Genomic DNA, 22,710 nt, shown 5'->3' with positions numbered 1-22,710 from the left:
ATCAGATCTCACATGTTAAGGGCTCAGTCCAGCAGGAATGCACACACACACTTCAGGTGCCAGTCACCAAGTATATGTTGTCACCTGTGCTTCTGACCCTTGTACCACAGATCAGAGGTTCCAACGACCCCCTTCTTAGCTTTAATTAATTTGCCCAAGTGACTCATAGAACTCACAGAAATATTCTATTAACTAGATTAACCGGTGTATTATAAAATGATAAAACTCAGCAACAGCCAGATAGAGAACATGTATAGGACGAGGTATGGGGAGAAAGCATGGAGCCCACTCTCCCCAAATCTCCATGTGCTCACCAACTGGGAAGCTCCCTGAACCCTGTCCTTGGGGGTTTATGAAGGCTTCAGTACACAGGCGTGACTGAATAACTCATTGGCCATGGGCGATTGAGCTCAGTCTTGAGTGGCTCTTCCCTGCCCTGAGGGCAAGGGGGTGGGACTGAAAGTTCCAACCTCTAATCACAAGGTTGGCTCCACAGGCTGCCCGCTCCCATCCTTAGGTGCTTTCCAAAGATCACCTTGTTAACATAACAAAAGACACCATTACCATCTCATCACTTAGGAAATACCAAGGGTGTTAGAAACTCTGTGGCAGAAACTGGGACAGAGACCAAAAATATAATTCTTATTACTCCTAAAGCACAGTTATCTAGGTAAATGTTTGTATCACCCCAAACAGGCAGTAGTCACCAGGGAAAATAAGTTAATTGCCAGTCTTTTCTATTAATTTTTAAAAATCAGATTTAAGAAGAGAATTTTTTTAATGGCCAGTGAAAATGTCTCTTACTTTAGCTCTTGCCCTTTTCTACTTATTATTTATTTTTTCAATTTTTAGTTTAGTTTTGAAAAGTGTCTTTAAGTTATTTTAAGGTTAGAACCGAACCTTCCAGGGTTAAAAAAATATTGCGTCTCTTGAAAGAGATTATTTTAGACTTAGTGAAATGGATTTGATGCTAGAGAACATGTGACATCATACATTTGACCTTTTTGAAATGATTTACGTTATATCAGCTACACTTTAAGTCCAGCAACTGTAACCAAAAAAAAACCCTACTAATTAAGGCAACTTTGCAGATTGATGGCATTAGATTATCAATTAAGATCTCAGTTTTAAACCAGATTTTTCCTCTAAATAGTGATCCAAAGAACACTAGTTTTAGGGTCAGTCTAATTAGTCAGACAGCTTCCTGATTGTTTAGCGCCTTCACTTGAAGTTTGTTAAATATTTTGAATATCACCTATGCTCCCATGGGACATTAGTGAATGTGAAGTCAACAAAAGAAAAAAAAAAGTAAGAAAAAGGATTTTGTAGTAAAATAAACTTGAGAAATCCTGGGTTCAGTAAATTTAAACATGTTTCGTGACTGCAGGACTTTTGAAATGTGGAATGAGCTATAATGTGCTCTGTGAATTTCACTGTTAAGTAGAGTTTGGTCTGAAGTGTTTTTAAACTTTATTTGGCTCTACAACCCTTTGTCAGTGGAACATTTTAAAGGACTCTTTGTTTCCAGCAACTTTGGAAAATGCTGTTCTGGTCTCAGTTAAGCCCTTGAAATCTTAGCATTTGGAAGGAGATCCACACACAAGCTCATCCAATTTCTGGTACAGAAATCTACCATGTATCCATGCTATAGGCTCACTCAGCTGTCGATGAGTATTTTGATAACAAAATGCTCACTACCCATAAATCAGCTGATTCTATAGTCGGAATGCTGGTCTGTTAGGAGGTTTTAACCTTTTAAGTGCCTTTTACTATTAGAAAATTTTAAGTTTTAAAATTTTGTCTATTGGACCTAGATCTGATCTCTGGATTAAGATAAGTCCTACTCAAGTAAAAGAATCCTTATTTTTCAAGGATGATTTGTACATGAAAAAAAAAATCCATATACTTAAAATCATCTGTAGTGACTGAAGAGTAATTGAAAATACATTTGAAAATAATTTTCATTTGAAATTTATGTCAAAATATGTTATTATATAAACGAATCCAGTATATTTTCTGTTATAGCCAGTAAAATTTAGGTTAAATTTTAATTAAGCACAAGTGCCACAATTAAAAATAAAGAATTACATTTTGTTTTGAGTGATTATTTCAGCAAAACTGGTTTATGGGACAGTAAACTGTCCTTCACTGCATGTTCAATGTTAGCAGCTCAAACAGGCTAATTCTGGTAAAAATTCAACAGTTTTCCGAGGCCTTCTCTTAATTATTTGATACTCAATTGTTTTTTCTTTTACTTCTATTGTATCTCTTTTTTAAATTGTTAACTACACATCCTCATTTATCAATGGCTTTGTATGTTTAACCCAGCAGATCTCTGGTATTATTTACAATGGCTTCATGATATTATATCTTTAAAATTCAGAATTCCACTTTAAAGTTGATTTGAATTTTATTTCTATTATATGGTATTATGTTTATGTTATGAATCCATCAGTGAGTAATTTGCTGAAACAGGATGATCAGTTTGCTGACTTAGAAGGGCTGGAATCTATAGACACCTTAAAATTAGGATGTAGATAACGAATAGTTGGATGACAAGAAACCCTGTTATATGAAAACAGGGATAATGAGTGTTCCAAATCTTATCTTTTCTGTTCTTACTTTTCTCCAAAGGTTAGCTCTAGAGTCCTTAATTCTCCATTCAGCATTAAATTATTGACTATTTTGCCACAACTACTGAGCCTGCGCTGTAGAGCCTGCGAGTCACAGCTACTGAAGCCTGTGTGCCACAACTACTGAACTCCATGCACCTAGAGCCCATGCTCTGCAACAAGAGAAGCCACCAAAATGAGAAGCCTGCACACCGCATAGAAGAGTAGCCCCCGCTCACCGCAACTACAGAAAGCCCGCGTGTAGCAATGGAGACCCAACACAGCCAAAAATAAAATAAATACATTTATTTTTTAAAAAGTGGATGTATTTAAAAAAACCCCAAAAGGTCCTACTGTATAGCACAGGGAACTATATTCAATATCCTGTGATGAACCATAATGGAAAAGAATATGAAAAAGAATGTATATAAATGTATAAATGAGTCACTTTTCTGTGCAGCAGTAATTAACACAACACTGTAATTCTATACGTCAATAAAAAATAAAATTTTAAAAAACTGCCATAAAAATCACCACAGAAGGGGGACTTCCCTAGTGGTCCGGTGGTTAAGACTTCGCCTTCCAATGGAGGGGGTGAGGGTTCGATCCCTGGTTGGGGAGCTAAGATCCCACGTGCCTTGCGACCAAAAAACCAAAACATAAAACAGAAGCAATACTGTAACAAATTCCATAAAGACTTTAAAAATAGTCGACATCAAAAAAAATCTTTAAAAAAATCACATAAATCAGAAACAAATGAAACATAATAAAGTCCATACATTAAAAAAAAAGAGCATGGGTTCTGGTCACATCCCAGCTTCCCACTTACTTACAGCTGTGTAATTCTGGGCAACTCACATAATGTCTCCTCAGACTCCTCATCTATAAATGGGGATGGTAATAGTTCCCTACCTCATACTGTTGCTGTAATCCATAAACACGGTTAAGTGCCTTGGTAAATTGTTTGATGCTCTCTGTGAATTAAAATATGTCAATGGCTTCTGGCCATACGATTTATAATAGTTTGACAGTTAACCAAATGGTAAAACTATGCCATTTATTATTCCCATCTCTTTTTACCCCTTACCCTGTTTTGTTGTTTATGTTTTCTCCCACCACAGAGTGTTAGTTCCAGGAGAGCAAAAGCTTTATTTTGTTCACTGCTGAAAGCAATAGCACCCAGAAAAGTACTGTACATATGAAGCCCTCAGTAAACACTAGCTGAATGAATGGTGCAAACTGTCACAAGGAAAAATACACCAAAACTTTCATTATAATAAAAAAGTATAGATAAATCTTTCTCTAATGGCTTCCAGTCAAGTATTTTAAAACACCATATGCTATAATAAAAACATAAGTAATTTATTAAAATTTGAAGGCAAAAACATAATTTTAAAAGATTTTAAAATATTTAGACCTATGTTAGGTGTGATGGAATATGGATGCTTTCTGGAAATTCACAATCAGATCCAAGAGTATCACTTTCAGAATGTTCTAGTAGACTGAGTTTACTTTTAGTTGTCTTTGAAGAAACAGTCACTATTGTACTCTCTTTCTTAACAGAAATGTGTTTTTTCGAAGACTCACTTCTAATTGGTTCATTAAGCAAAGAATTATTTTGCCCAATTCCTTTGCTTTTCTGCTTTACAGGTGAGTCAGAGCAGGAATGCAGGTCCTTCCCAGGTTGTTTCTTAGCAGAGTAGTTTTTGGTATATTATGCTCTGGTCATTTTCTCTGAAGAAGACCTGCTATATCTAGGTAATTCCTCTTCTTTTCTTTGACTTCCAGTTCCAGAAATGACGTCTGCTGAAGGAGAACATGTTCTAGCAATGAAATCTTCAAAAGACTCCTGCTGCTGCTCTGTGACTGCGACCCCCAGGTTGTCTTTGGGAGTTTCTAAGGCCTCCTGAGTAGAGACTGGGACATGGAAGGAGTCGACAGGCAAAGGAATCCCAGCATCACCTGTAATTTTCTGAAACTGGAGGGAAAGACAAAAGACAAGACAAAAATTCAGTGATGAACAAAGCCAACCATTAAAAAGTAGAGTTCAAAACTTCAGTGTTACTCTGTGATCTTATTATTAACACAGTCAATTGATTATTCAGAAGATTTCAGAGCCAGTTTTTCTCTTAATTATATCCTGCCAAGTGATTCTCAGCTTAACCTAGCTATATCCAAGGCTATGTCCGCTACATTTTCAGACTTTGGTGACTGGGGTAGTTATTACCCATTTCCTTCCCCTCACTAAAAATAAAACCCTACTCTGTAAGAAAATTAATTTCTTTGCTATCCTCCAGGCACATGTGAACAGTATATAATATAGTTTGTGACCAGACTGTCAGTTCCCAAGACCAGTCAGTTCCCAAGACCAGTCTGAGATTGGCTGAGCTGGGCGAAGGGGGCTCCAAGTGAGGCTGGAGGAAAAGCTGACAGGTTTCCCCTCCCATTCCCATGACCAGGTGAGTCACTGTAATATCTTACGTATCAGCTATGTCAAGATTACTTATTTTAAAAATTATATCAGTACGTGTACCTCCATTAGTGTTCCTTCATTGTTAAGCTGACTGCATACAAATAGAAACCTAGATAAAATATGAATAGAACAGACATTTATACAACTTAAAATTTGGAATATTTTCTGTAATGTTTTCTTTCTTCATTAAGGAGAGTTTGCTTTAACTCATACACTTTCTAAAGAACTTCCGGTTTTCTTATGTACAACAATACAGTATCATGAAACAGGCCCACATTTACTAATCTCAGATTTGGGGAGGACTCCAGAGTCTTCTAGCTCCCGAGCATGTGAACTATTAGAGACTGACCATTATTATTTTCTCTCTGACTTGGTCATTTCCTTTTTGCTGATCACTCTTAGAATCCTTAAGTGCTGTCCTCTCCACTTACTTGGAGATTTTGCGTTGGTCCTGGGGCACTCTGCTTTGACTCTGATTTTTCTTCTTCAAGTGCCTTCTTTTCTTCTTTAGGTGGACTACTAACAGTAGAATTCATCTGGGGACGACCTAGTAAATGAAAATCTGACTGATCTATACCAGCCATTGTGGCCAGCTGCCCAAGCCTGGACCAGAGGAGGAAAGGAGAAAAGATAAAGGTTATTATAATCACAGAAGAGCAGTTTAGATTTCCCCAGACCTACAATCATGAAATACTTCTAAAATCTTAAAAGCCAACATCCTACTCCATACTACAAGCCTCTCTCTCCCCCAAATTCTCAGCCCTTTCCAGATTCATCCTCTAGGAGACATCCCACTGTCTCACTAGCAGCTTCAACATGTACCATGCACCCCGTCCACTGCCAGTCACACCTCCATTCCCACACTTCTTTACCACCTTTCCTCCAGTTTCCAAGAATGTGTTTGTTCCTTCCTTCCCAACACCAACTCATTCACTGACAAAACACCACTCCATCAACTATCAATCTCCACTTCCCTCTTTCAGCAAAATTGCTCACGGTTGAGAACCACTGACCTATATCTTCCCTGCAGATTAATAATAATTTTTATGTCTAAGACAAAAATAACTTTAATTCAAACTTATCAAACAAGCAAAGTAAATGAAAGATAGGAAAATTCTTATCCATTCCCGAATATTTTCAATGAAAACTGCTTTCAATTTAGTCTTTACAAAAAACTGTACCTACTAATTACTCTGTCTACAGGTTACTCTTTTATAATGGGCTCCCCACTCTACCAAAGCAGGCTCCCCTATTTGCATTTCTTAAAAAATTTAATTCCTCCTTTTAAAACGTCAACTATATTACCTATAATTACACTAAATTTGGCTAAATATGGCCACGTAAGTGATGAAAATTGCTCCAGTTCCTCAGCAAACTACCATTACAGTCGCAAAGAGAAGAATGCCATGAAGAGAAATGAACTAACCCAGCATCTTTAAGGAGATCCAAGAAAGCATGGAACTTCTGAAAAGAATTCTCAATGCTGCCCAAAACACCTTCATCATCCAGGATCATGCTTGTGGACATGAAGGGCTTCAGACAAAGAGAAAGTTACATTTCTTAACTGGGCATTTTCATGTTCTAACTACAAAAGAAGACGGAAAATGTCTGACATGATTTTTTTCTCATTGTCATCAAAAGTAGTCTTGCCTGGTTTCAAGGAACAAAACTAAAACACTCAAAATGTAATTAATCTGTAATTAACCTAACTCTCCACCAGTAAAGACAGAGACCATTATCACATAATAACCAAAACCCCCAGGCACCCAACAAAGTTTCCTATATAACGCTTAGGTGGTATATAAGTAAACCAAAGTTATCGTTTTATTAATGATCTTTCACGAAAGATCACATTTCTAACTGGTTCAATTCATAATGGAGCCTCATTCCACATCAGAAAATTACCTGCTTTAAGTTTCCCTTAAATTAGAAAGTGAATTATATAATCTGATCTGAACAAAACATATTACAACTCTGCTGAATGTTAAGAATTAACTTTAGTGAACAAAATATCTAATGCTTAACGTTTAAAAGTCCTAAATCATACCCAACCCAATTTATTAAAGGTACGATCACCAATGTTTTCTTTGGCTCCTTCAAAATATTCACTCCCGTGCACTCTTCCCCGTCCGCTCATCACCTATGCACTTAAAACCCCCTATAAGCTCAACTCCAGTATTTCTCAGAAAGGCTGTTATGTTCATGATGCCCCTTTTGCCTTATATAAGCAGGTGCTCACCACTTATTGAATGAGTGTCCGCCAATCCAGTGGATATGCACTTTGAAAAATTCCTCCCTACGCTCAACCTCTGATAAAGTATATTTAGAACTTTTTAGATTATGCCCTGCTTTCATGCACATTACCTAATGTAATTCTTACAGTATATATTTTTATCTTTCATTGCATTCTTAGAAGTTTTCCAATACCTTAAATTTATTTAAATGATTCACTTTCCTAATTCATTGCCAGGAGAGTCTCATCATGTCTTTTATGCTACTGTATATATAGTATATGCACAAAAAGTGCTTTCTTGAATCAAAGAATCATGAACAGATCATAAGCTAATGTCATAAAGCGCGTGTGCGCGCGCACACATACACACACACACAACGAGATTTTCATATTTTTAAAAACATGCTTTCTGGAATATAGATCATATGATCACTAAATACCAGTAAATGCAAAAGTCCATATGATACAACCAATTTGCAACATATTACAGTTTTAAAGTTTACAAACTATGTGTATATGGATTAAAATCAAATCGAAATAAAACCAAAACACTCCCAAAAGTATAAGAAATTGTTTACTTCATTGACTCATTTATCAGCCTTAAGTCTTATTACTCTTTCCTCCTTTAACTGCTTTAGGCACTCCTCCAGTTTTTCCTAAACAGAATAAATGTTATAACTAATTCGTAGTATAATATCCAAAAGCCTTTCCAGCTATAGGACTCATCAGGATTTAGGGGCAGAGCCAGAAGTGAACTCAGCTTTTAGTCTGCTACTGGTAATATCATACCATGCTAGTGAAATGAATTATCAAAATCTATCAAATTAGCATAGTAAAGATTTATTTAAATTCCACTTTTTCCAACATAAATTTGTGGCAGCCCACCATAAAAGGCATATGCGTATAACATAGCAAGTCAGAAATAAATAGTTAAGAACAAGAAAGAAAAGTTCTATTTTTATTTGTGGGTCTCTTTATAGTAGGAACTCCTATTAATGAACATGCTTAACACACCTGAATTGCATAATTGCAGATTCAAAAGCATTTTTTTTAAAGTAATCACTTTATTTTATTTTTTTTATTGCGGTACACGGGCCTCTCACTGTTGTGGCCTCTCCCGTTGCGGAGCACAGGCTCCGGACGCGCAGGCTCAGCGGCCATGGCTCACGGGCCCAGCCACTCCGCGGCAAGTGGGATCTTCCCCGGATCGGGCATGAACCCGTGTACCCTGCATCGGCAGGCAGGTGGACTCTCAACCACTGCACCACCAGGGAAGCTCCAAAAGTGATCACTTTTAAAGCAATTTACAGTCAAGCACTGTTCCTGGAGTTCCCTGGGCATTAAATCTAATCATCAAAACCCTAAGAGGGGGCTTCCCTGATGGCGCAGTGGTTAAGAATCTGCCTGCCAGTGCAGGGGACACGGGTTCGAGCCCTGGTCCGGAGAGATCCCACGTGCCTCGGAACAACTAAGCCCGTGCGCCACGACTACTGAACCTACGCTCTAGAGCCCCCGAGTAAAAACTACTGAGCCTGCGTGCCACAACTACTGAAGCCTGCGCGCCTAGAGCCCGTGCTCCGCAACAAGAGAAACCACCGCAATGAGAAGCCCGCACACCACTACGAAGAGTAGCCCCCGCTCGACGCAAGTAGAGAAAGTCCGAGAGCAGTATCAAACACGCAGCGCAGCCAAAAACAGATAAATAAAATAAATTTATTTAAAAAACAAACCGTACGAGGAAAGAACAATCACTAACTCCATGTTATTTTACAGATGAGGGAAACAGAGGCAGAGAAGTAGAGTAAGTAGAGCAGCACAGCCAAGGTCACACCACTAAGTAGCAGAGCCACACTGTGGACTCAGGAAGCTGGGTGCCATTCCTGCTCACGGAGGTGGTAGTCTTCCCATTCACCAAGGTCACTGAAATAAAATGAACACTGATAAACTCCCTTAGGAGTTTCAGGAAATAAGACACTTCGGTCCGTGAAGTGGGGACACTGCTTGCAATAGGCAGAATTCTAACAGAGCCCCTAAGACTCCTACTTACTGAAGTACACAAACCTTCCACTCATCCAATCAAACTCTAAATCTAGGTGCTGCAGTGAAGGGATTTTGCAGACGGAATTAACGTTCAAAATCAGTTGTTTTTTTTAAGATGGGGAGATTATTCTAGGTGGATGTGACCTACTCAGGCACCCCATGAAAAGGACCTGAACTCTTCCTGAATTGAAGTACAAAAGGGACGAGAGGGAGACTCTCCATTGCTGGCTCTGAAGAAGTCCAATGGTGTGGCAGGGAAGGCAAGTGAGAGGCCTCTAGGAGCTGAGACTGTCCCCCGAATGACAGCCAGCAAGGAAATGGGGACCTCTGTCCTGCAACTGCAGAATCTGAATTATGCCAACAAGCCGAAGAATCTTGGAGCCATTCTTTCCCAGAGCCTCTGGATGCTAACACAGCCAGACTGACATCTTGATTTCAGCTCTGTGACCCACACAAACTATGGTGAACATCCAACGTTTGGGGCTCAATGTCTTACACTTAAATTTCACGTGCTTTAACACTCTCAGGAGGGAACTCACATGTTCCCGTGTGTACCTGAGCAGGAAACCCAGTCATGCTGTGCCCGGACTTCTGACCTGCAGAGCTGTGAGCTAGTCAAATAGGTATTGTTTTCAGTCAGTAAGAGTGTAGTAAAAGAATCAATATCCTACTCAACCTCCAGGTTCGTGAACAAAATAAATGACTGTCATTGTTTTAGGCCACTGTTTCGGGGTGGTTTCTTATGCAGCGATAAACAATCAGAATTCCTATACTTATGAAAACAGTACGGTATATTTATACCTTTTAACTGCTTTGAACAATCACTTAAAGAATGAGGAACTCTATTATATGCCATCATTGGGAGAGGAACTGGTATCACTTTCTGAAGAGTAACTCTTGGTACCTAACAATAATCCTACATCAGGGGTTTACCCTAAGGAAATCAAAGATGTGGGCAAAGATTTATCTACCAGCATGATGTCATAAGATTGTTTATAACCAAACCCTAGAAGAAAGCTAAGAGCCTCCAAATTGGGACTGGTTTAAAGAAAAACAGCTCACCGTCTGAAGGAATGCGCTATGAAGCCACTAAGAAAAGAATGACACGAGGTCTCGACCAGAGTTAATGAATGGGCTTCAGGAGTTCTACATTCACAATATATCTGTGCGTTTTTCCTGGGAGATGATGCAAAAGCTTAATCAAATTCTCTGACGTAGAAGAGTATTTAGTGACATGGCAAAATATTTTTGATACTTTTTTAAGACAAAAGAGCAGATTAGGTGTGTGTACATGCAGAGGTGGCTTCTATTTCCTTCAAGAAGCTGTTCATTGTTTACAAACATTTGCTCAATGAACATATATTTTTATATTCAGAACATGTTTTAAAAATTGAGAGTCTAAGAACTTCAAACTCTTTAATGTTCCATTACTAAAGCCAGTCAAGTTTTCAATGGGGAAAAAGGAAAAAAAAATGCAAAATTCCTCTACTTTTAATACGATGGTTTAATCAATCTTCTAATTGTGTTAGAAGTGTTAAATTTTTGTGAAAAAGTGTATCCTCCTCCTACAAAGTATTCATAATTCATGTCCCTTACACGGAAATATGGAACCAAAAAAGTTAGAAAGTAAAATTGCTTGATATTCTATTACTTAAGTAAGACTGATGATAAGGCTTTGGAATAATTTTCCTTCCTGTCATCTGCTCTCCTTCCTCCCTTCTGTACACTGGCTAGGGTGATTTTTCTGGGACAAAGCTTCCATCATATTGGATATCAAATTTTATGTTCAACTTTTCTCCATTTAACATTGAAATCAATCATTTCTCATATAATCAGGGGATTCATAACCGTGATTTTTTTTTGTGGGCTACAAAATATTCCACTGAGTGGGTTTACTGGTTAACCATTTTACACATTTAAATTCTTTCCAACTTTTCAATATTATCAGACAATAACCGTTTTTATGCATGAAAGCTTTTTTCCATATTGAGAATAACGTTCTTACAATAAATCCATAAAAATGAGTTTGAGATCAAAGCAAATGAACATTTTTAAGGCTCTGAGGTACCTGTCTCCAAACTTCTTTCCAAAAGATTTCTGAGATTTTACACTGCCATCAGCGATGTATCACTTGGTATATAACCTCTACTATAACTGTTGGCTTACTTCCTCACTTAGAGTGCAAGTTATTTGAAGATAGGGGTGTATTTTATTAAGTGTTTACCCCCAGCACCTGTGCCTAGCACAGCGTAGACGGTCAATAAATAATTGCTTAATAAGGAAAATCCCTGCCAATACAAGATGTATGTGTGTGAAAGACAGACTGTGTGTTTTTCTCTAACTGGATAGATGAAAACGTGTCATCTTCTTTAATGTGCAAATTTTTTGCTTATAATTAGTAATTAAATTTCTCTTTTAGATTATATTGTAAAAATTCAGATTCTCTGAGGCAAATGGGCCTGGCACTACCCATTAGCTATATAACCTTGGACAAGTTCTATAACTCTAGGCCTCAACTTCCTCATCTATAAAATGGAGATAAGCTCCCATATCACAGAGCTCTTGTGAGGATTACATGAGTTGAAACACATATAAAATTAGAAGAGTGCTTGGTACATAGAATATGTTCAATTAATGCTGAATGAATGAACATGTGAATGCAAACAGTAGTGAAGGGCTTAAAATGAAATGGTCTCATCCCACTCCCACATCCAGCACTCAAGAAGCGACCGATTCTTTACGCAGGTTTTTAATTGTAAAATACGATATGTGTACTGAGAAGTGCACAGAAAAAAACTGTCAATGTGACAAATAAAAAGAGAATACTCACATAAACACTACTCGAATCTGAAAGTATTGATACTTGTCAGCATCTCAAACCGCCCCCTCCATATCCTTTTCTCATCACAAGCTCCTTCCCTCTTCCAGGTTAAACACCATCCTCACTTCTTGACAATCCTTTCCTTTAACCTGCATGCATCCCTAACAAAAGAGTTTAGTTTTGTCAACATCTAACTTTATGTAGAGGATCATAGTATATGAAGTCTTTTCTATCTTATTTCTTTCTCTCAACGTTGGTTTAAAAAATTCATCCACATTGCTGCCTGTAGCTCTAGTTCATTCAATTTTATTGCTGGATAGTTTTCCCACTGTACGAATACACAAAATTTATTTAATTCTTGACTCTTAATGGACATTTGGTTTGTTTTCAGTTTGTGCTAATGCAAATCATGGACAGGAATCCTGCTGTACCGGTTATTCTGGTGCATTTACACAGGGCGGGGGTGAGGGCTGCTGGCTCACAGGCTATTTATGTACCTTCAGTTGATGGAGAGTGCTAAATGCTTTCCAAAGTAGTTGTGTCGATTTATACTCCAGTATAAACAGGGTAGAGGATTCCCATAGTACTCCAGGTCTACAATACCTGAAACTACCAGACTTTCTTTATGTATTTGTCAATCTGATTGGCATGTAGTTTCCTTGGTTTTGACTCACTTTTCTCTTATTACTTAATGAAGTCATACACTTTTCTGTGTTTACTGGCTGTTTGGATTTCCTTTTTCATGAGGTTTACATCAATATTGTTATTTTTTATTTATTTTTTTATTACTATTTATTTATTTTTGGCTGTGTTGGGTCTTCGTTGCTGCGTGCAGTCTTTCTCTAGTTGCGGCGAGTGGGGGCTACTCTTCATTGCGGTGGCTTCTCTTGTCATGGAGCACAGGATCTAGGCACGCGGGCTTCAGCAGTTGTGACACGTGGGCTCAGTAGTTGTGGTTCACAGGCTCTAGAGCGTAGGCTCCGTAGTTGTGGCGCACGGGCTTCGCTGCTCCGCAGCATGTGGGATCTTCCCAGACCAGGGCTCGAACCCGTGTCCCCTGCCTTGGCAGGCAGATTCTTAACCACTGCGCCACCAGGGAGGTCCAACTATTGTTATTTGAATTCTTCTCCATTTCCAAGTAATACTCTTACATGACTATTTTCTCACTAATTTGGAGGCATTATCTGTTCACTTTCTAACTTACTAATAAGTAAGGGTTTAGTTCCTTTACACTCTTTCCTATGTCCACACTGCTCTGTAATGTCATCATGAGTTATTCCACTGCTCATGATCTCTTTGACTTGTAGTGATATACTTAAAAACCTACATTGTTGATCAACTATAAACTCTCTCAACGTCACGCTTTGTAAAATGAGGACATTCATACCATCTTCCCTTTTTTCTACCTCCTGTCTACCTTCCAAACCTAGCTTTTACGTTGTCAAAGTTGAAATTTATATTCTGTTCTATGTGCAGTTAAGTCTTCTGTTATTCGAGAGTCAGTAAGGAGTAAGGTTTAAGAGAACAGGCAGAGAGCCTCAACTCAAAGCCTCAATCCAACCTTAAAATAGGTACAGCCTGGGCAAGTTCCTTCCCTGTCTTAGTTACCTGTTCTCAAAAGTGGGAATGGGGCATCCCTGGTGGCACAGTGGTTCGGAGTCCGCCTGCCGATGCAGGGGACACGGGTTCGTGCCCCGGTCTGGGAGGATCCCACATGCCGCGGAGCAGCTGAGCCCGTGAGCCATGGCCGCTGGGCCTGCGCATCCAGAGCCTGTGCTCCGCAACGGGAGAAGACATAACAGTGAGAGGCCCGTGTACCGCCAAAAAAAAAAAAAAAAGTGGGAATGATATTAGCACCAACCTCATAAGGCTATTCAGAGGATTAAATGAGTTAATATATGCAAAAACACTTAGAGCCTAATATATACTAAGTACATACTAGTACACAATACATTTCAGTACATACCAACTTAATACTAATACATACTAAGTATAGTTTACTTTAGTTATTAGTGATTACATGCAAGTTGACGATAAAAGCTGCAAACCAAGACAGTATTGCCATTATTACAATTAAATTAATATTGCCCACTGCAGATGTACTGTGTCTCTGTGTACAGACTACACCTTGTTCCATACTGTGCCAGTGTCACTGCCCTTGTGCAGGGTGACCACATACCCCAAGCCGCCTTGGGCTGTTCCAGTTTATACCTGTTGTCCTGATGTTACAGCATTAGAGCGCCTCCTTACACTATTGAAGTGTAAGGAGTTTGGACAAGTTCTGGTTTGGACAACAAATTAGACAGGTGGTCATTACCCCTGTGTGTCACTGAAAAGGGGGACATCTATAGTGTCAAGTTTAAGTGGATTCTTCTCTTCCTCACCAATAGTACGTTAAAAATCAATGATAGTTTAGTTTGCTTCATGTTTATGTCCATATAGCCTTTCGTCCTCTGGAGTTCAAGTTCCCTCTCCTCTTCCTCTCCCTCCTCCCTTCCAACAGTGCCTAATAGCTAGTAAGTACAACATGCCTCAAGGTGTTTCTCAGCTCTCAATCACACAGTCAATAGAAGCCTCTCCACCCTAGACTGGCTGCAATCTGCACCGAATCCCCTATTACCTTCCTTCTTGGTTTACTGCCTCATTTTGCTGGATTATTTCTATAAATAGCTTAAGGTGTAGCACAGGAGGTCAAATTTTCAAATTTCTTTGTGTACAAAATATCTTCTTCAGCCTCCACTTATGACTGATAGTTTGGCTGGATACAAACCCCTAGGGTGAAAATTATGTGCCTGAAAAACTTTGGAGGTATCTTTCTAATGCCTTCCAGGATCCATGGCGCTGATGACAAGTATGATAAGGTCAGATTTTAACTCTTTTTTTTAGGTGGCCAGTATTTTTCTCTCTGGAATGGATGTATCCTCTCAGTATTTTATTCTATTTTAATTTATTTTTTCAGTATTTTAAAGTTTCACAATGAAGGGTGCCTAGGTATGAGTCTATTCTTGCTCATCTTGCGTAACTGTTTTCAATCTGAGGCCTGATGTCTACTTTCAGCTGTGGGGAATTTTGTTGCCCTTTGACAGCTTCCTTCCATTTTTGTTCTGGGTCTGGAGTTTCTAATAGTAACATGTTGGATCTCCCAGATGCAGCCTCTCTAACATATTTCTATCACTTTTTCCATTGTGTCTTTCTTTTTTATATACTGAGAAATTTTTTAAATTCCTACTGAATTTATTTCAGCAACCATATTTTCATTTCCAAGAGACCTCTCTTGCTTTCTGACCATTCTCTTTTTAATTAACACCCTAATCTTATTTTATAGCTTTTTTACAGCTCTTTTTAAACCTCTCTCAGGATACTAATTAGGGTTTTTTCTTAAATTATTTTGTTCCCTAAATTGTCCCTCGTCCTACTAGGATACATTTTCACTCTTTTTCCCCCTCTCACGTTGGAAGCTTTACTCAACTATCACGCAAATGACAGTTATTTTCTATTTAAGAATGAGTGCAGAAAGCTCCCTGAAGTCAACGATTGATTGGTTTCTTATGCAGGAAAAAGCGGGGAGTAACTGTAATAGGATCTCCCCCAAACACAATTTTCTAGGGTGTAAAAACTCACACTAGCTGCCCTAGTTCTTGCCAGTTTCACTGGTTTCAAAATGAAATCATCTCATTTCAGGAGTGTGAGGGCGGGGCTGGGAGTCCACTCCTCCAAACACAACCCTTCAATGAGCTCCCCTATTTCAGTCACATTTTTAACTAACTCCACCCTCTCTCCTACATGCGCATCTGAGCATGGGCCTACTTCTGCAGGTGGGGTCAGAATCCTCCTCAGTTGCAGGTGGTCGCTGTGCATATTCTAGGTGATGCTTTTCCTCTGTCCTACTGCTTCAGTTTCACACTCTTCCACTTGTCTTCGGTCTTTCAAAACTATGTTGAAATCTCTTGATTCTTGTGGGCTTATATACTTGAACACTTTGATACCATCATTGTAGTGTCTTGTGAAAACGGAGAAGAGCTAAAAGGGTTCTCAGTACCTTCTGAATCTGCTATTCTGTGGTCCAGTGTTTAAACTTCTTGGTCTTCCCCAGTGTCTATCATTGCTTTTAGAAATACAATCTCCTGGTCTATTCGTGAAGGAAATGAATACATCACATCTAAAATGACAAGGAAGGCGGGTTAGATGCTCTAGGGTCTTGTCGTACTCTGCCATTTACTAATAAACCACTACGTGCTACAAATTGTAGGTGCTCATTTATAAAACGAAAGGGGGTAACCCTACACGAACTATAAATTTCTCCTACTCTAACATTTCATAATTTTCTAAGTTCTTTTCTTAAAATTTCTCTATATTATCATTAATTTTTATTAAAAAAATAAAAATCTAACTTCCTCTTTTGAAAATCAAAGAGTAATTCCCATAGTCCTACAATAATGGGATAATTAGTTCTGAAACCTGTCAAGTTTCATGTTTCATATGAAAAGAAAATCACATTAAATAATTTTTAAAAATTAAACATGAACTCTGTAGCACAAAGACAAGGTCCCCCCAAATGGTGTTCCTTTATTTACTAGAAATGTTCAGCTCTGCATTAAAGCTGAAAAAAAAAGAAATATATTATTTTTGAGGTACAAAAATTTCTTATGAAAATCAATTTTTCTTTTCTGTCCATACAAACAAAAGTATGGAATGACATTAGAGGTCAGGTTTAGTTGGTAATAGAATGTAGCTTCTTGATATTTTTTATTTTAGGAAAGGAGAATATCAACATCAAAACTTTTTTTTTACTTTTATTTAAAATGAGGCCATATTTTCCTCTTATAAAAACAGAGTTCAGCTAGAACTGTCAATTTCCTCATCTGTAAAACAAGAACACTGAATCAGCTGACTATATTCATTCAGAACTCAATTTCTTTATCGTATGATCACTAAGGTTCTCCCTAAATCTAATATACTAAGGTTCTAAGGAAAGGAAAATATATTACTAACGACATGTTTTGATTTTTATTTCTTAGAGTTCAAATGTCCACCATTCACCTTGGTCTAAGCTTAAGGAACCATTCAAGGGGATACAATGCAGGGGAAAACAGAACCCTCACACAAGCTGTGGCGTGTTGCAATCAGGCTTCCATTTGAAAAAGAATCTTCTCTATAGCTTTAAAGTGATAACTTTGTACCTGCAGTGCTTCTTGTTTCAAACGGATTTTCTCTGGCTCTTCCTGAACACATTCTGAGGAATCATCGACCTCTTCGATTTCTGAGGAGGAAGGACTCTCTACTGTCACAGTCACAGGAAATTCTGATGGACCTGAGTGTCTGAAGAAGAAGATAGGAAATCACAGAGTTGTTACACTAAAGTGCAAAGAAAGAAGACAAGATTGTAAAAAAAGATAACACAAGCCAGATCCAAATATCCAAATATTAGAGGACATTTAACAAAAGTGATCTGAGGTATCATTATTTATAAATGTCTCTCACTGCTCCTTAGTCTAAAACAGGCAATGACTAAGTAAAATTACAGGAACTTATTTTTGCTATGTTACTGTACAGACCTCTGTTGTACATGGTTAGGATTAGTAATGGGAATTGCCCATATTATTTTATTAAGTTTCTTTCACAGAAGCCAAGTGAAGAGCCAAGGTAAACATTTTTTCTCAGATCAACTTTATACTGCAAATGAAAAATTTACTCTTCACCATCAGACACAAACAGTCTGGAAGAAAATGTAGTTTTTCAGAGGAAAATACATCAGTAAAGGGACTGATGAATAATCAGAAAGTCAACATATCTAAGCTGGGAATAACAGACATTAGAATTTTAAAAAAGAAATCACATACACATACACAACTAAAACTAACCCATCAAAAATTTCATCTTCTCACCACACTTAAGCCAAAACTAGGGTAACAGTAATACAATTCTCCCATCAAGATTCACGGCCACTGCAATGTTGTTCAATAGGACAGTTCCAAACATTTAAAACCTGACCTGGCCACAACCCCATAAAAGTCTACAGATCATAAAGAAGCATGCTGGGATTATATAACCACGCAGAAGACAAGTCACTAGGACATCATTTTGACAACAAGCAGCAAACCCTGCAGCACAGGAAAACCGTAACAGGAGAACGAGGTGCACACCTCTCTCTCTGGGCATGCAAGGGCAGGACTGACACCCAAGGTGCTCTTCTCTCAACCTCAGCAGTGGTGCCTTTCACAGAGCAACTATGCAGTCTCCCCGAACCACTGGGAAGGAGAATCTGATACTGACAGTATTAGCTTGCCATGAGGCCATAAGCGAGGGAATGTGTGTGGCCTTGGTGAGAGAGCAGAGGTTTGGGAGATGTTGCTTTATATTGGCTTTCAGATCAGGAATTTGTACATATAGCCCGCAAACAACGTTTCTTGAAAACATGTGAACATTCTTCAGTATGAGAGCTCCATGTGAGGGGGTCAGAAATGGCACTCAAGTTCGTTTCACTGGGTAACAGCTGATTTGCGGACTGGAAAACAGGCTTCCTTGTTTACAGGCATAACCACAAGGCTGCCAGTTGTGTGCCAAATCCACACAACTACACAGTTGCATTGGGAGAGCGACCAAACATGTTTTACATGGATTTATTTCAGAGAGGGAAATGCTTCTTGTAAGGCTCTGTCAGTTTAAAAAGCAAGGAGAATGACCATCCACCTTTCCCAATTCAAGTCCTATATATCATAAATATGATAGCTAAACACCAGCAACTGATTACATACATCACGAGCTTTGATGAATGGAAAGCCCCTAAAAAGATATCAATAAAACGAAGTTAGATCTTCATGTAAATACATCACCAGTTAAACCCAGTTAATACAACTATTTAGTATTATGTACAGTATCCACACAGAATTGTGTATAAAAATAAATAAGCTCAAAACAAGGACCTGGAGGGCTCTGCTATGGAGAAAACCGAACAGAATTCAGGTGACTGGCTCGGTATAACTCTCTGAACTGCTGAGAGGCCCCTTCAGTTCCTATGTTCAGGATGCTTGAGATTTCAGTCTCACTTCTTTAAATGGAGATATTAATCATTCTCTAATTTACCACCCTGTGTGAGGAGGATGGATGTGAGATTAAGTGTCTCAGGAAGAAGATAGGAAACCACAAAGTTGCTAAACTCAAGTGCAAAGACTGGGGATTCAACACTATAGTTTATGCAACAGCAATTCACATTACCATTTGCAAAACAGTAGTCGGTTGTCCAATGGGGATTATAAACATCCATTTAACATGAGCAACTGAACAGATATTTTACACAGTAACTACTTCAAGTACTATTTAAAATCAATTCTCTTTGTTTTCTTAAGCAATTGTTAATCCCCAATTTCGTGAGTACTACCAAGTCAGTCATTTGAAAATCATCTAGAGCAATCTATTTCACTTAGCAAGCCTAAAGGTGTAGTTCAAGCATTTTATTTACTGTTCTGTGACAAAAATTACTATGAACAGCTATGCCCTGGATAAGAAATCAGGTAAAGCTAGTTTGACTCACTAAATCTGATTTACTGAGTTAATAAGCCAGTTGTTTTAGAATAGGTCGAATGCATAATTTTCATCCATTCTGTATTAAACTATTTCCCCTGTCTAAAATGTCTTTTTGCCCATTCGTACATATCCAAGTTCCTACTTCTGTGCTGTAGGGCTTCACGCAACTACACCTGCCTTTAATGAAACTTTCCTCACATGCACAATTGGTGATAGTTCTAGTCTCCTCAAGACTCCCACGGGGCTAGCTCTGTTGTGACACTTGAGAAACAACTTGAAACTCCCAATTACCTTTTGTTTTTCTTCCTTAGAGGGCTCACTGGGCAGAAGCCATGTGTGAGTTATCTTTTCTCCTCTATAGAGAGCACCAGAGACCGCTCACGTAACAGAAGTTCCAAAATAAAGGGCTCTGAATGGCTGAAAAGACAGGGAATGCAAACACGCTACCTGCTGCTTTTTGCAGGTTCTGCAGTACGCCACGCCGGAAACCAGACACACCAGGTGGTAGAGGTTCAGGACCATAACATTCTTTACCAGCAGAGGGTTTCCTTCCATTACGTACAGGTTGCTTTGCGGCCAAGCCTATGTTTGACAAAGCATGAAAAGAAGGAATCAAGATGCACCAAAGGTCTGCAGAGCAACTGTCACATGTGTACACTTTGAAAGGAATCAAACAGGCACTTGACAATGATGCCAAGGCCATTAAAAAGAGGATCGTTTTGTACAAAGGTTTTACATAAGCCAGCATTTTTAAAAAATATAAGTTCTCTACAGTAACAAGTTATTTTAACTAAAACAAAAGTATTGAGATGTGCAGAAATGCAAAAATAAATTTTTAAAATAATCCCGAAGTATGATACATTTTATGTATTATGCAGAAACACTCAAGTTTACTGAATCTTAGAACACCTTTGGCATTTCTGAATCTCAAGGACACAGAAACACAGATACACCCATGACTTCTGCCAAACAGAATCTTCAGAATTAGACCAAAATTTCAATTTAAGATGAATTTTTCTATGTAAAAACAATAAAAGTTATAAGGCTGCAAGTTGCTGGGTGGTAGGTGAGTCAATGTTACTCTCCTATAAGCCTGTCAACCTTCACTGCTCCTTTGATTTCATACAGAAATCACACACAAAAACAAATGAGACCCACTGGATAAAAGAGTGAAATGTGGAGACTTATCCTGTATTTCAGTAGTAAAGAGGCAAGTATCTTTATATGAAATATTTGGTTGCAAAAACTAGACCTACGTGTTAATATTTTATTTAGAACAAGCCACATATTAAAATTCACATTTAAATATTTAATTTGAATTTACTGAAGACAAACATCATAGGTTAAAATGGTTATATTTATCCTTCAAAGCTACTATATTTTGTGTTATTTTATTTATTTATTTTAATAGATCTTTATTGGAGTATAATTGCTTCACAATTCTGTGTTAGTTTCTGTTACACAACAAAGCAAATCAGCCATATGCATACATATGTCCCCATATCCCCTCCCTCTTGAGCCTCCCTCCCACCCTCCCTATCCCACCCCTCTAGGCCATCGCAAAGCACCGAGCTGATCTCCCTGTGCTATGCTGTTGCTTTCTACTATAGTTTAGCAACATTAGGATGCAGGGTAAAATGGAGTGTATGTGGTAATAGAGGACAAATATTTCATAGAGTGTAGCTTATTGATAATCACCACACGATCCTGTGTGATTTACATGCCTCTTAAAAATATATAGGAGCTCAGTTCATTTTGTGCTATTTTATTGTGTTTTTTAACTTAATTACGGTCAAAAAAATGTTTGTATGCATGTGGTTTGTATGTGTTAGCTTCCTTTACTTTCAGAAACGAATGCAAATACATTTGTATTAAAAGTTTTTTAAATTACACTTTTCTTGTTAGGAGATAAAAAAAATTTCTAATAAAAGTTCCCATCTGTTTTTAGGCATACATCATGACAATATAAATGTGACAGAATTCACACCATTATTTCACCCTACACTCACCAGGATCTAGGTATATACCCAGATACTGATTGGCTTACCTCTATGTCTCCAAATAACTGAGGCAAATAGAAAAAAAAAGCCCAAGAAATAAAATTACTCTTAAAATAGCTCAATGAGTTTGTACATTGCAGTTATATTTCCACTTTGTTTCATCATGCTAAATAAAAAAAAAACGTTTAACTGTTTTCTTCTCATTCCCTGATGCCCTATTATATACCACCAGGTACTAATTTTACAGAATTCCTAATATACATGCTTTATTAATATATATATTTCCATTTCTAATATCATAGCAAAAGTCAACTTAGCTATTTTAAGAATACTGTACACATGATATAAATTTTTAATAATAATATCTAATTAGTGTGATACCACAAATCTTAACTTCTTTGTATGTACTATTTATTAAAATATCACTCTCTTGAAATAACAATTGGCAGACAATCATAAGCTTTTTTTGACTTCATAAACACTCTTAACAACTTATTTAATACACTATTGTCCAAGCAAGTTGATTAACAGAGAATCAAAAACATACATCTTTAAGTAGAAAAAAAAAGCTGTATTTATGAAGATGTTTACAATAGTTTATTTTAGGTTATTTCCAATTGTTCACCAATTTAAAAAATTGACCAACTCAATGAAACCTTGTGAATACAATGTTAAAAAGTATAACTATGAATCACAGAATTTAAATTTAGTATGAAAAGATAAGAATGGCAAATTATATTGAAGTTATGTGGAATTATGTTTATAGACAGCAGGAAGAGAAAATAAAAATGTAAATATTGCTAGATAGGATAATGCAATTAGAGGTGGTCTTTTAAATTTTTCATTTTTATGCTAATACAATACCTTTATAAAACCCAAAAATCTTCAAACAACACATTTTAAAAAAATTGTGGTAAACTACACAAAACAGAAAATTTATCATTTTAACCATTTTAAAGTGAACCGTTCAGTGATATTAAGTCAACAAATTTTTAAAACTTTCAGAG

The 22,710-nt window shown here is 37.7% G+C and overlaps 1 long non-coding RNA gene and 2 pseudogenes across 1 annotated transcript; all 3 read right to left on the bottom strand.

Annotated features, from left to right (window-relative positions):
• Positions 1-3,618: 3,618 nt before the first annotated feature.
• Positions 3,619-4,659, bottom strand: LOC125960639 (centrosomal protein of 78 kDa-like; annotated as a pseudogene).
• A 468-nt stretch (positions 4,660-5,127) lies between these two features.
• LOC125960638 (centrosomal protein of 78 kDa-like) overlaps positions 5,128-22,710 on the bottom strand; it is a 32,766-nt pseudogene continuing 15,183 nt past the window's right edge.
• LOC125960627 (uncharacterized) lies at positions 12,940-17,407 on the bottom strand. The gene is made up of 2 exons (XR_007470482.1): positions 17,360-17,407; positions 12,940-16,338 (listed from the first exon to the last, which is right to left on the bottom strand). It is a non-coding gene; the product is annotated as an uncharacterized LOC125960627 (long non-coding RNA).

The sequence above is a fragment of the Orcinus orca genome, chromosome 12 (assembly GCF_937001465.1).
Source record: "Orcinus orca chromosome 12, mOrcOrc1.1, whole genome shotgun sequence".
Taxonomy (NCBI): Eukaryota; Metazoa; Chordata; class Mammalia; order Artiodactyla; family Delphinidae; genus Orcinus; species Orcinus orca.
Note: the sequence above shows the minus strand (reverse complement) of the source record. Positions and strands in the feature narration are given on the sequence as shown.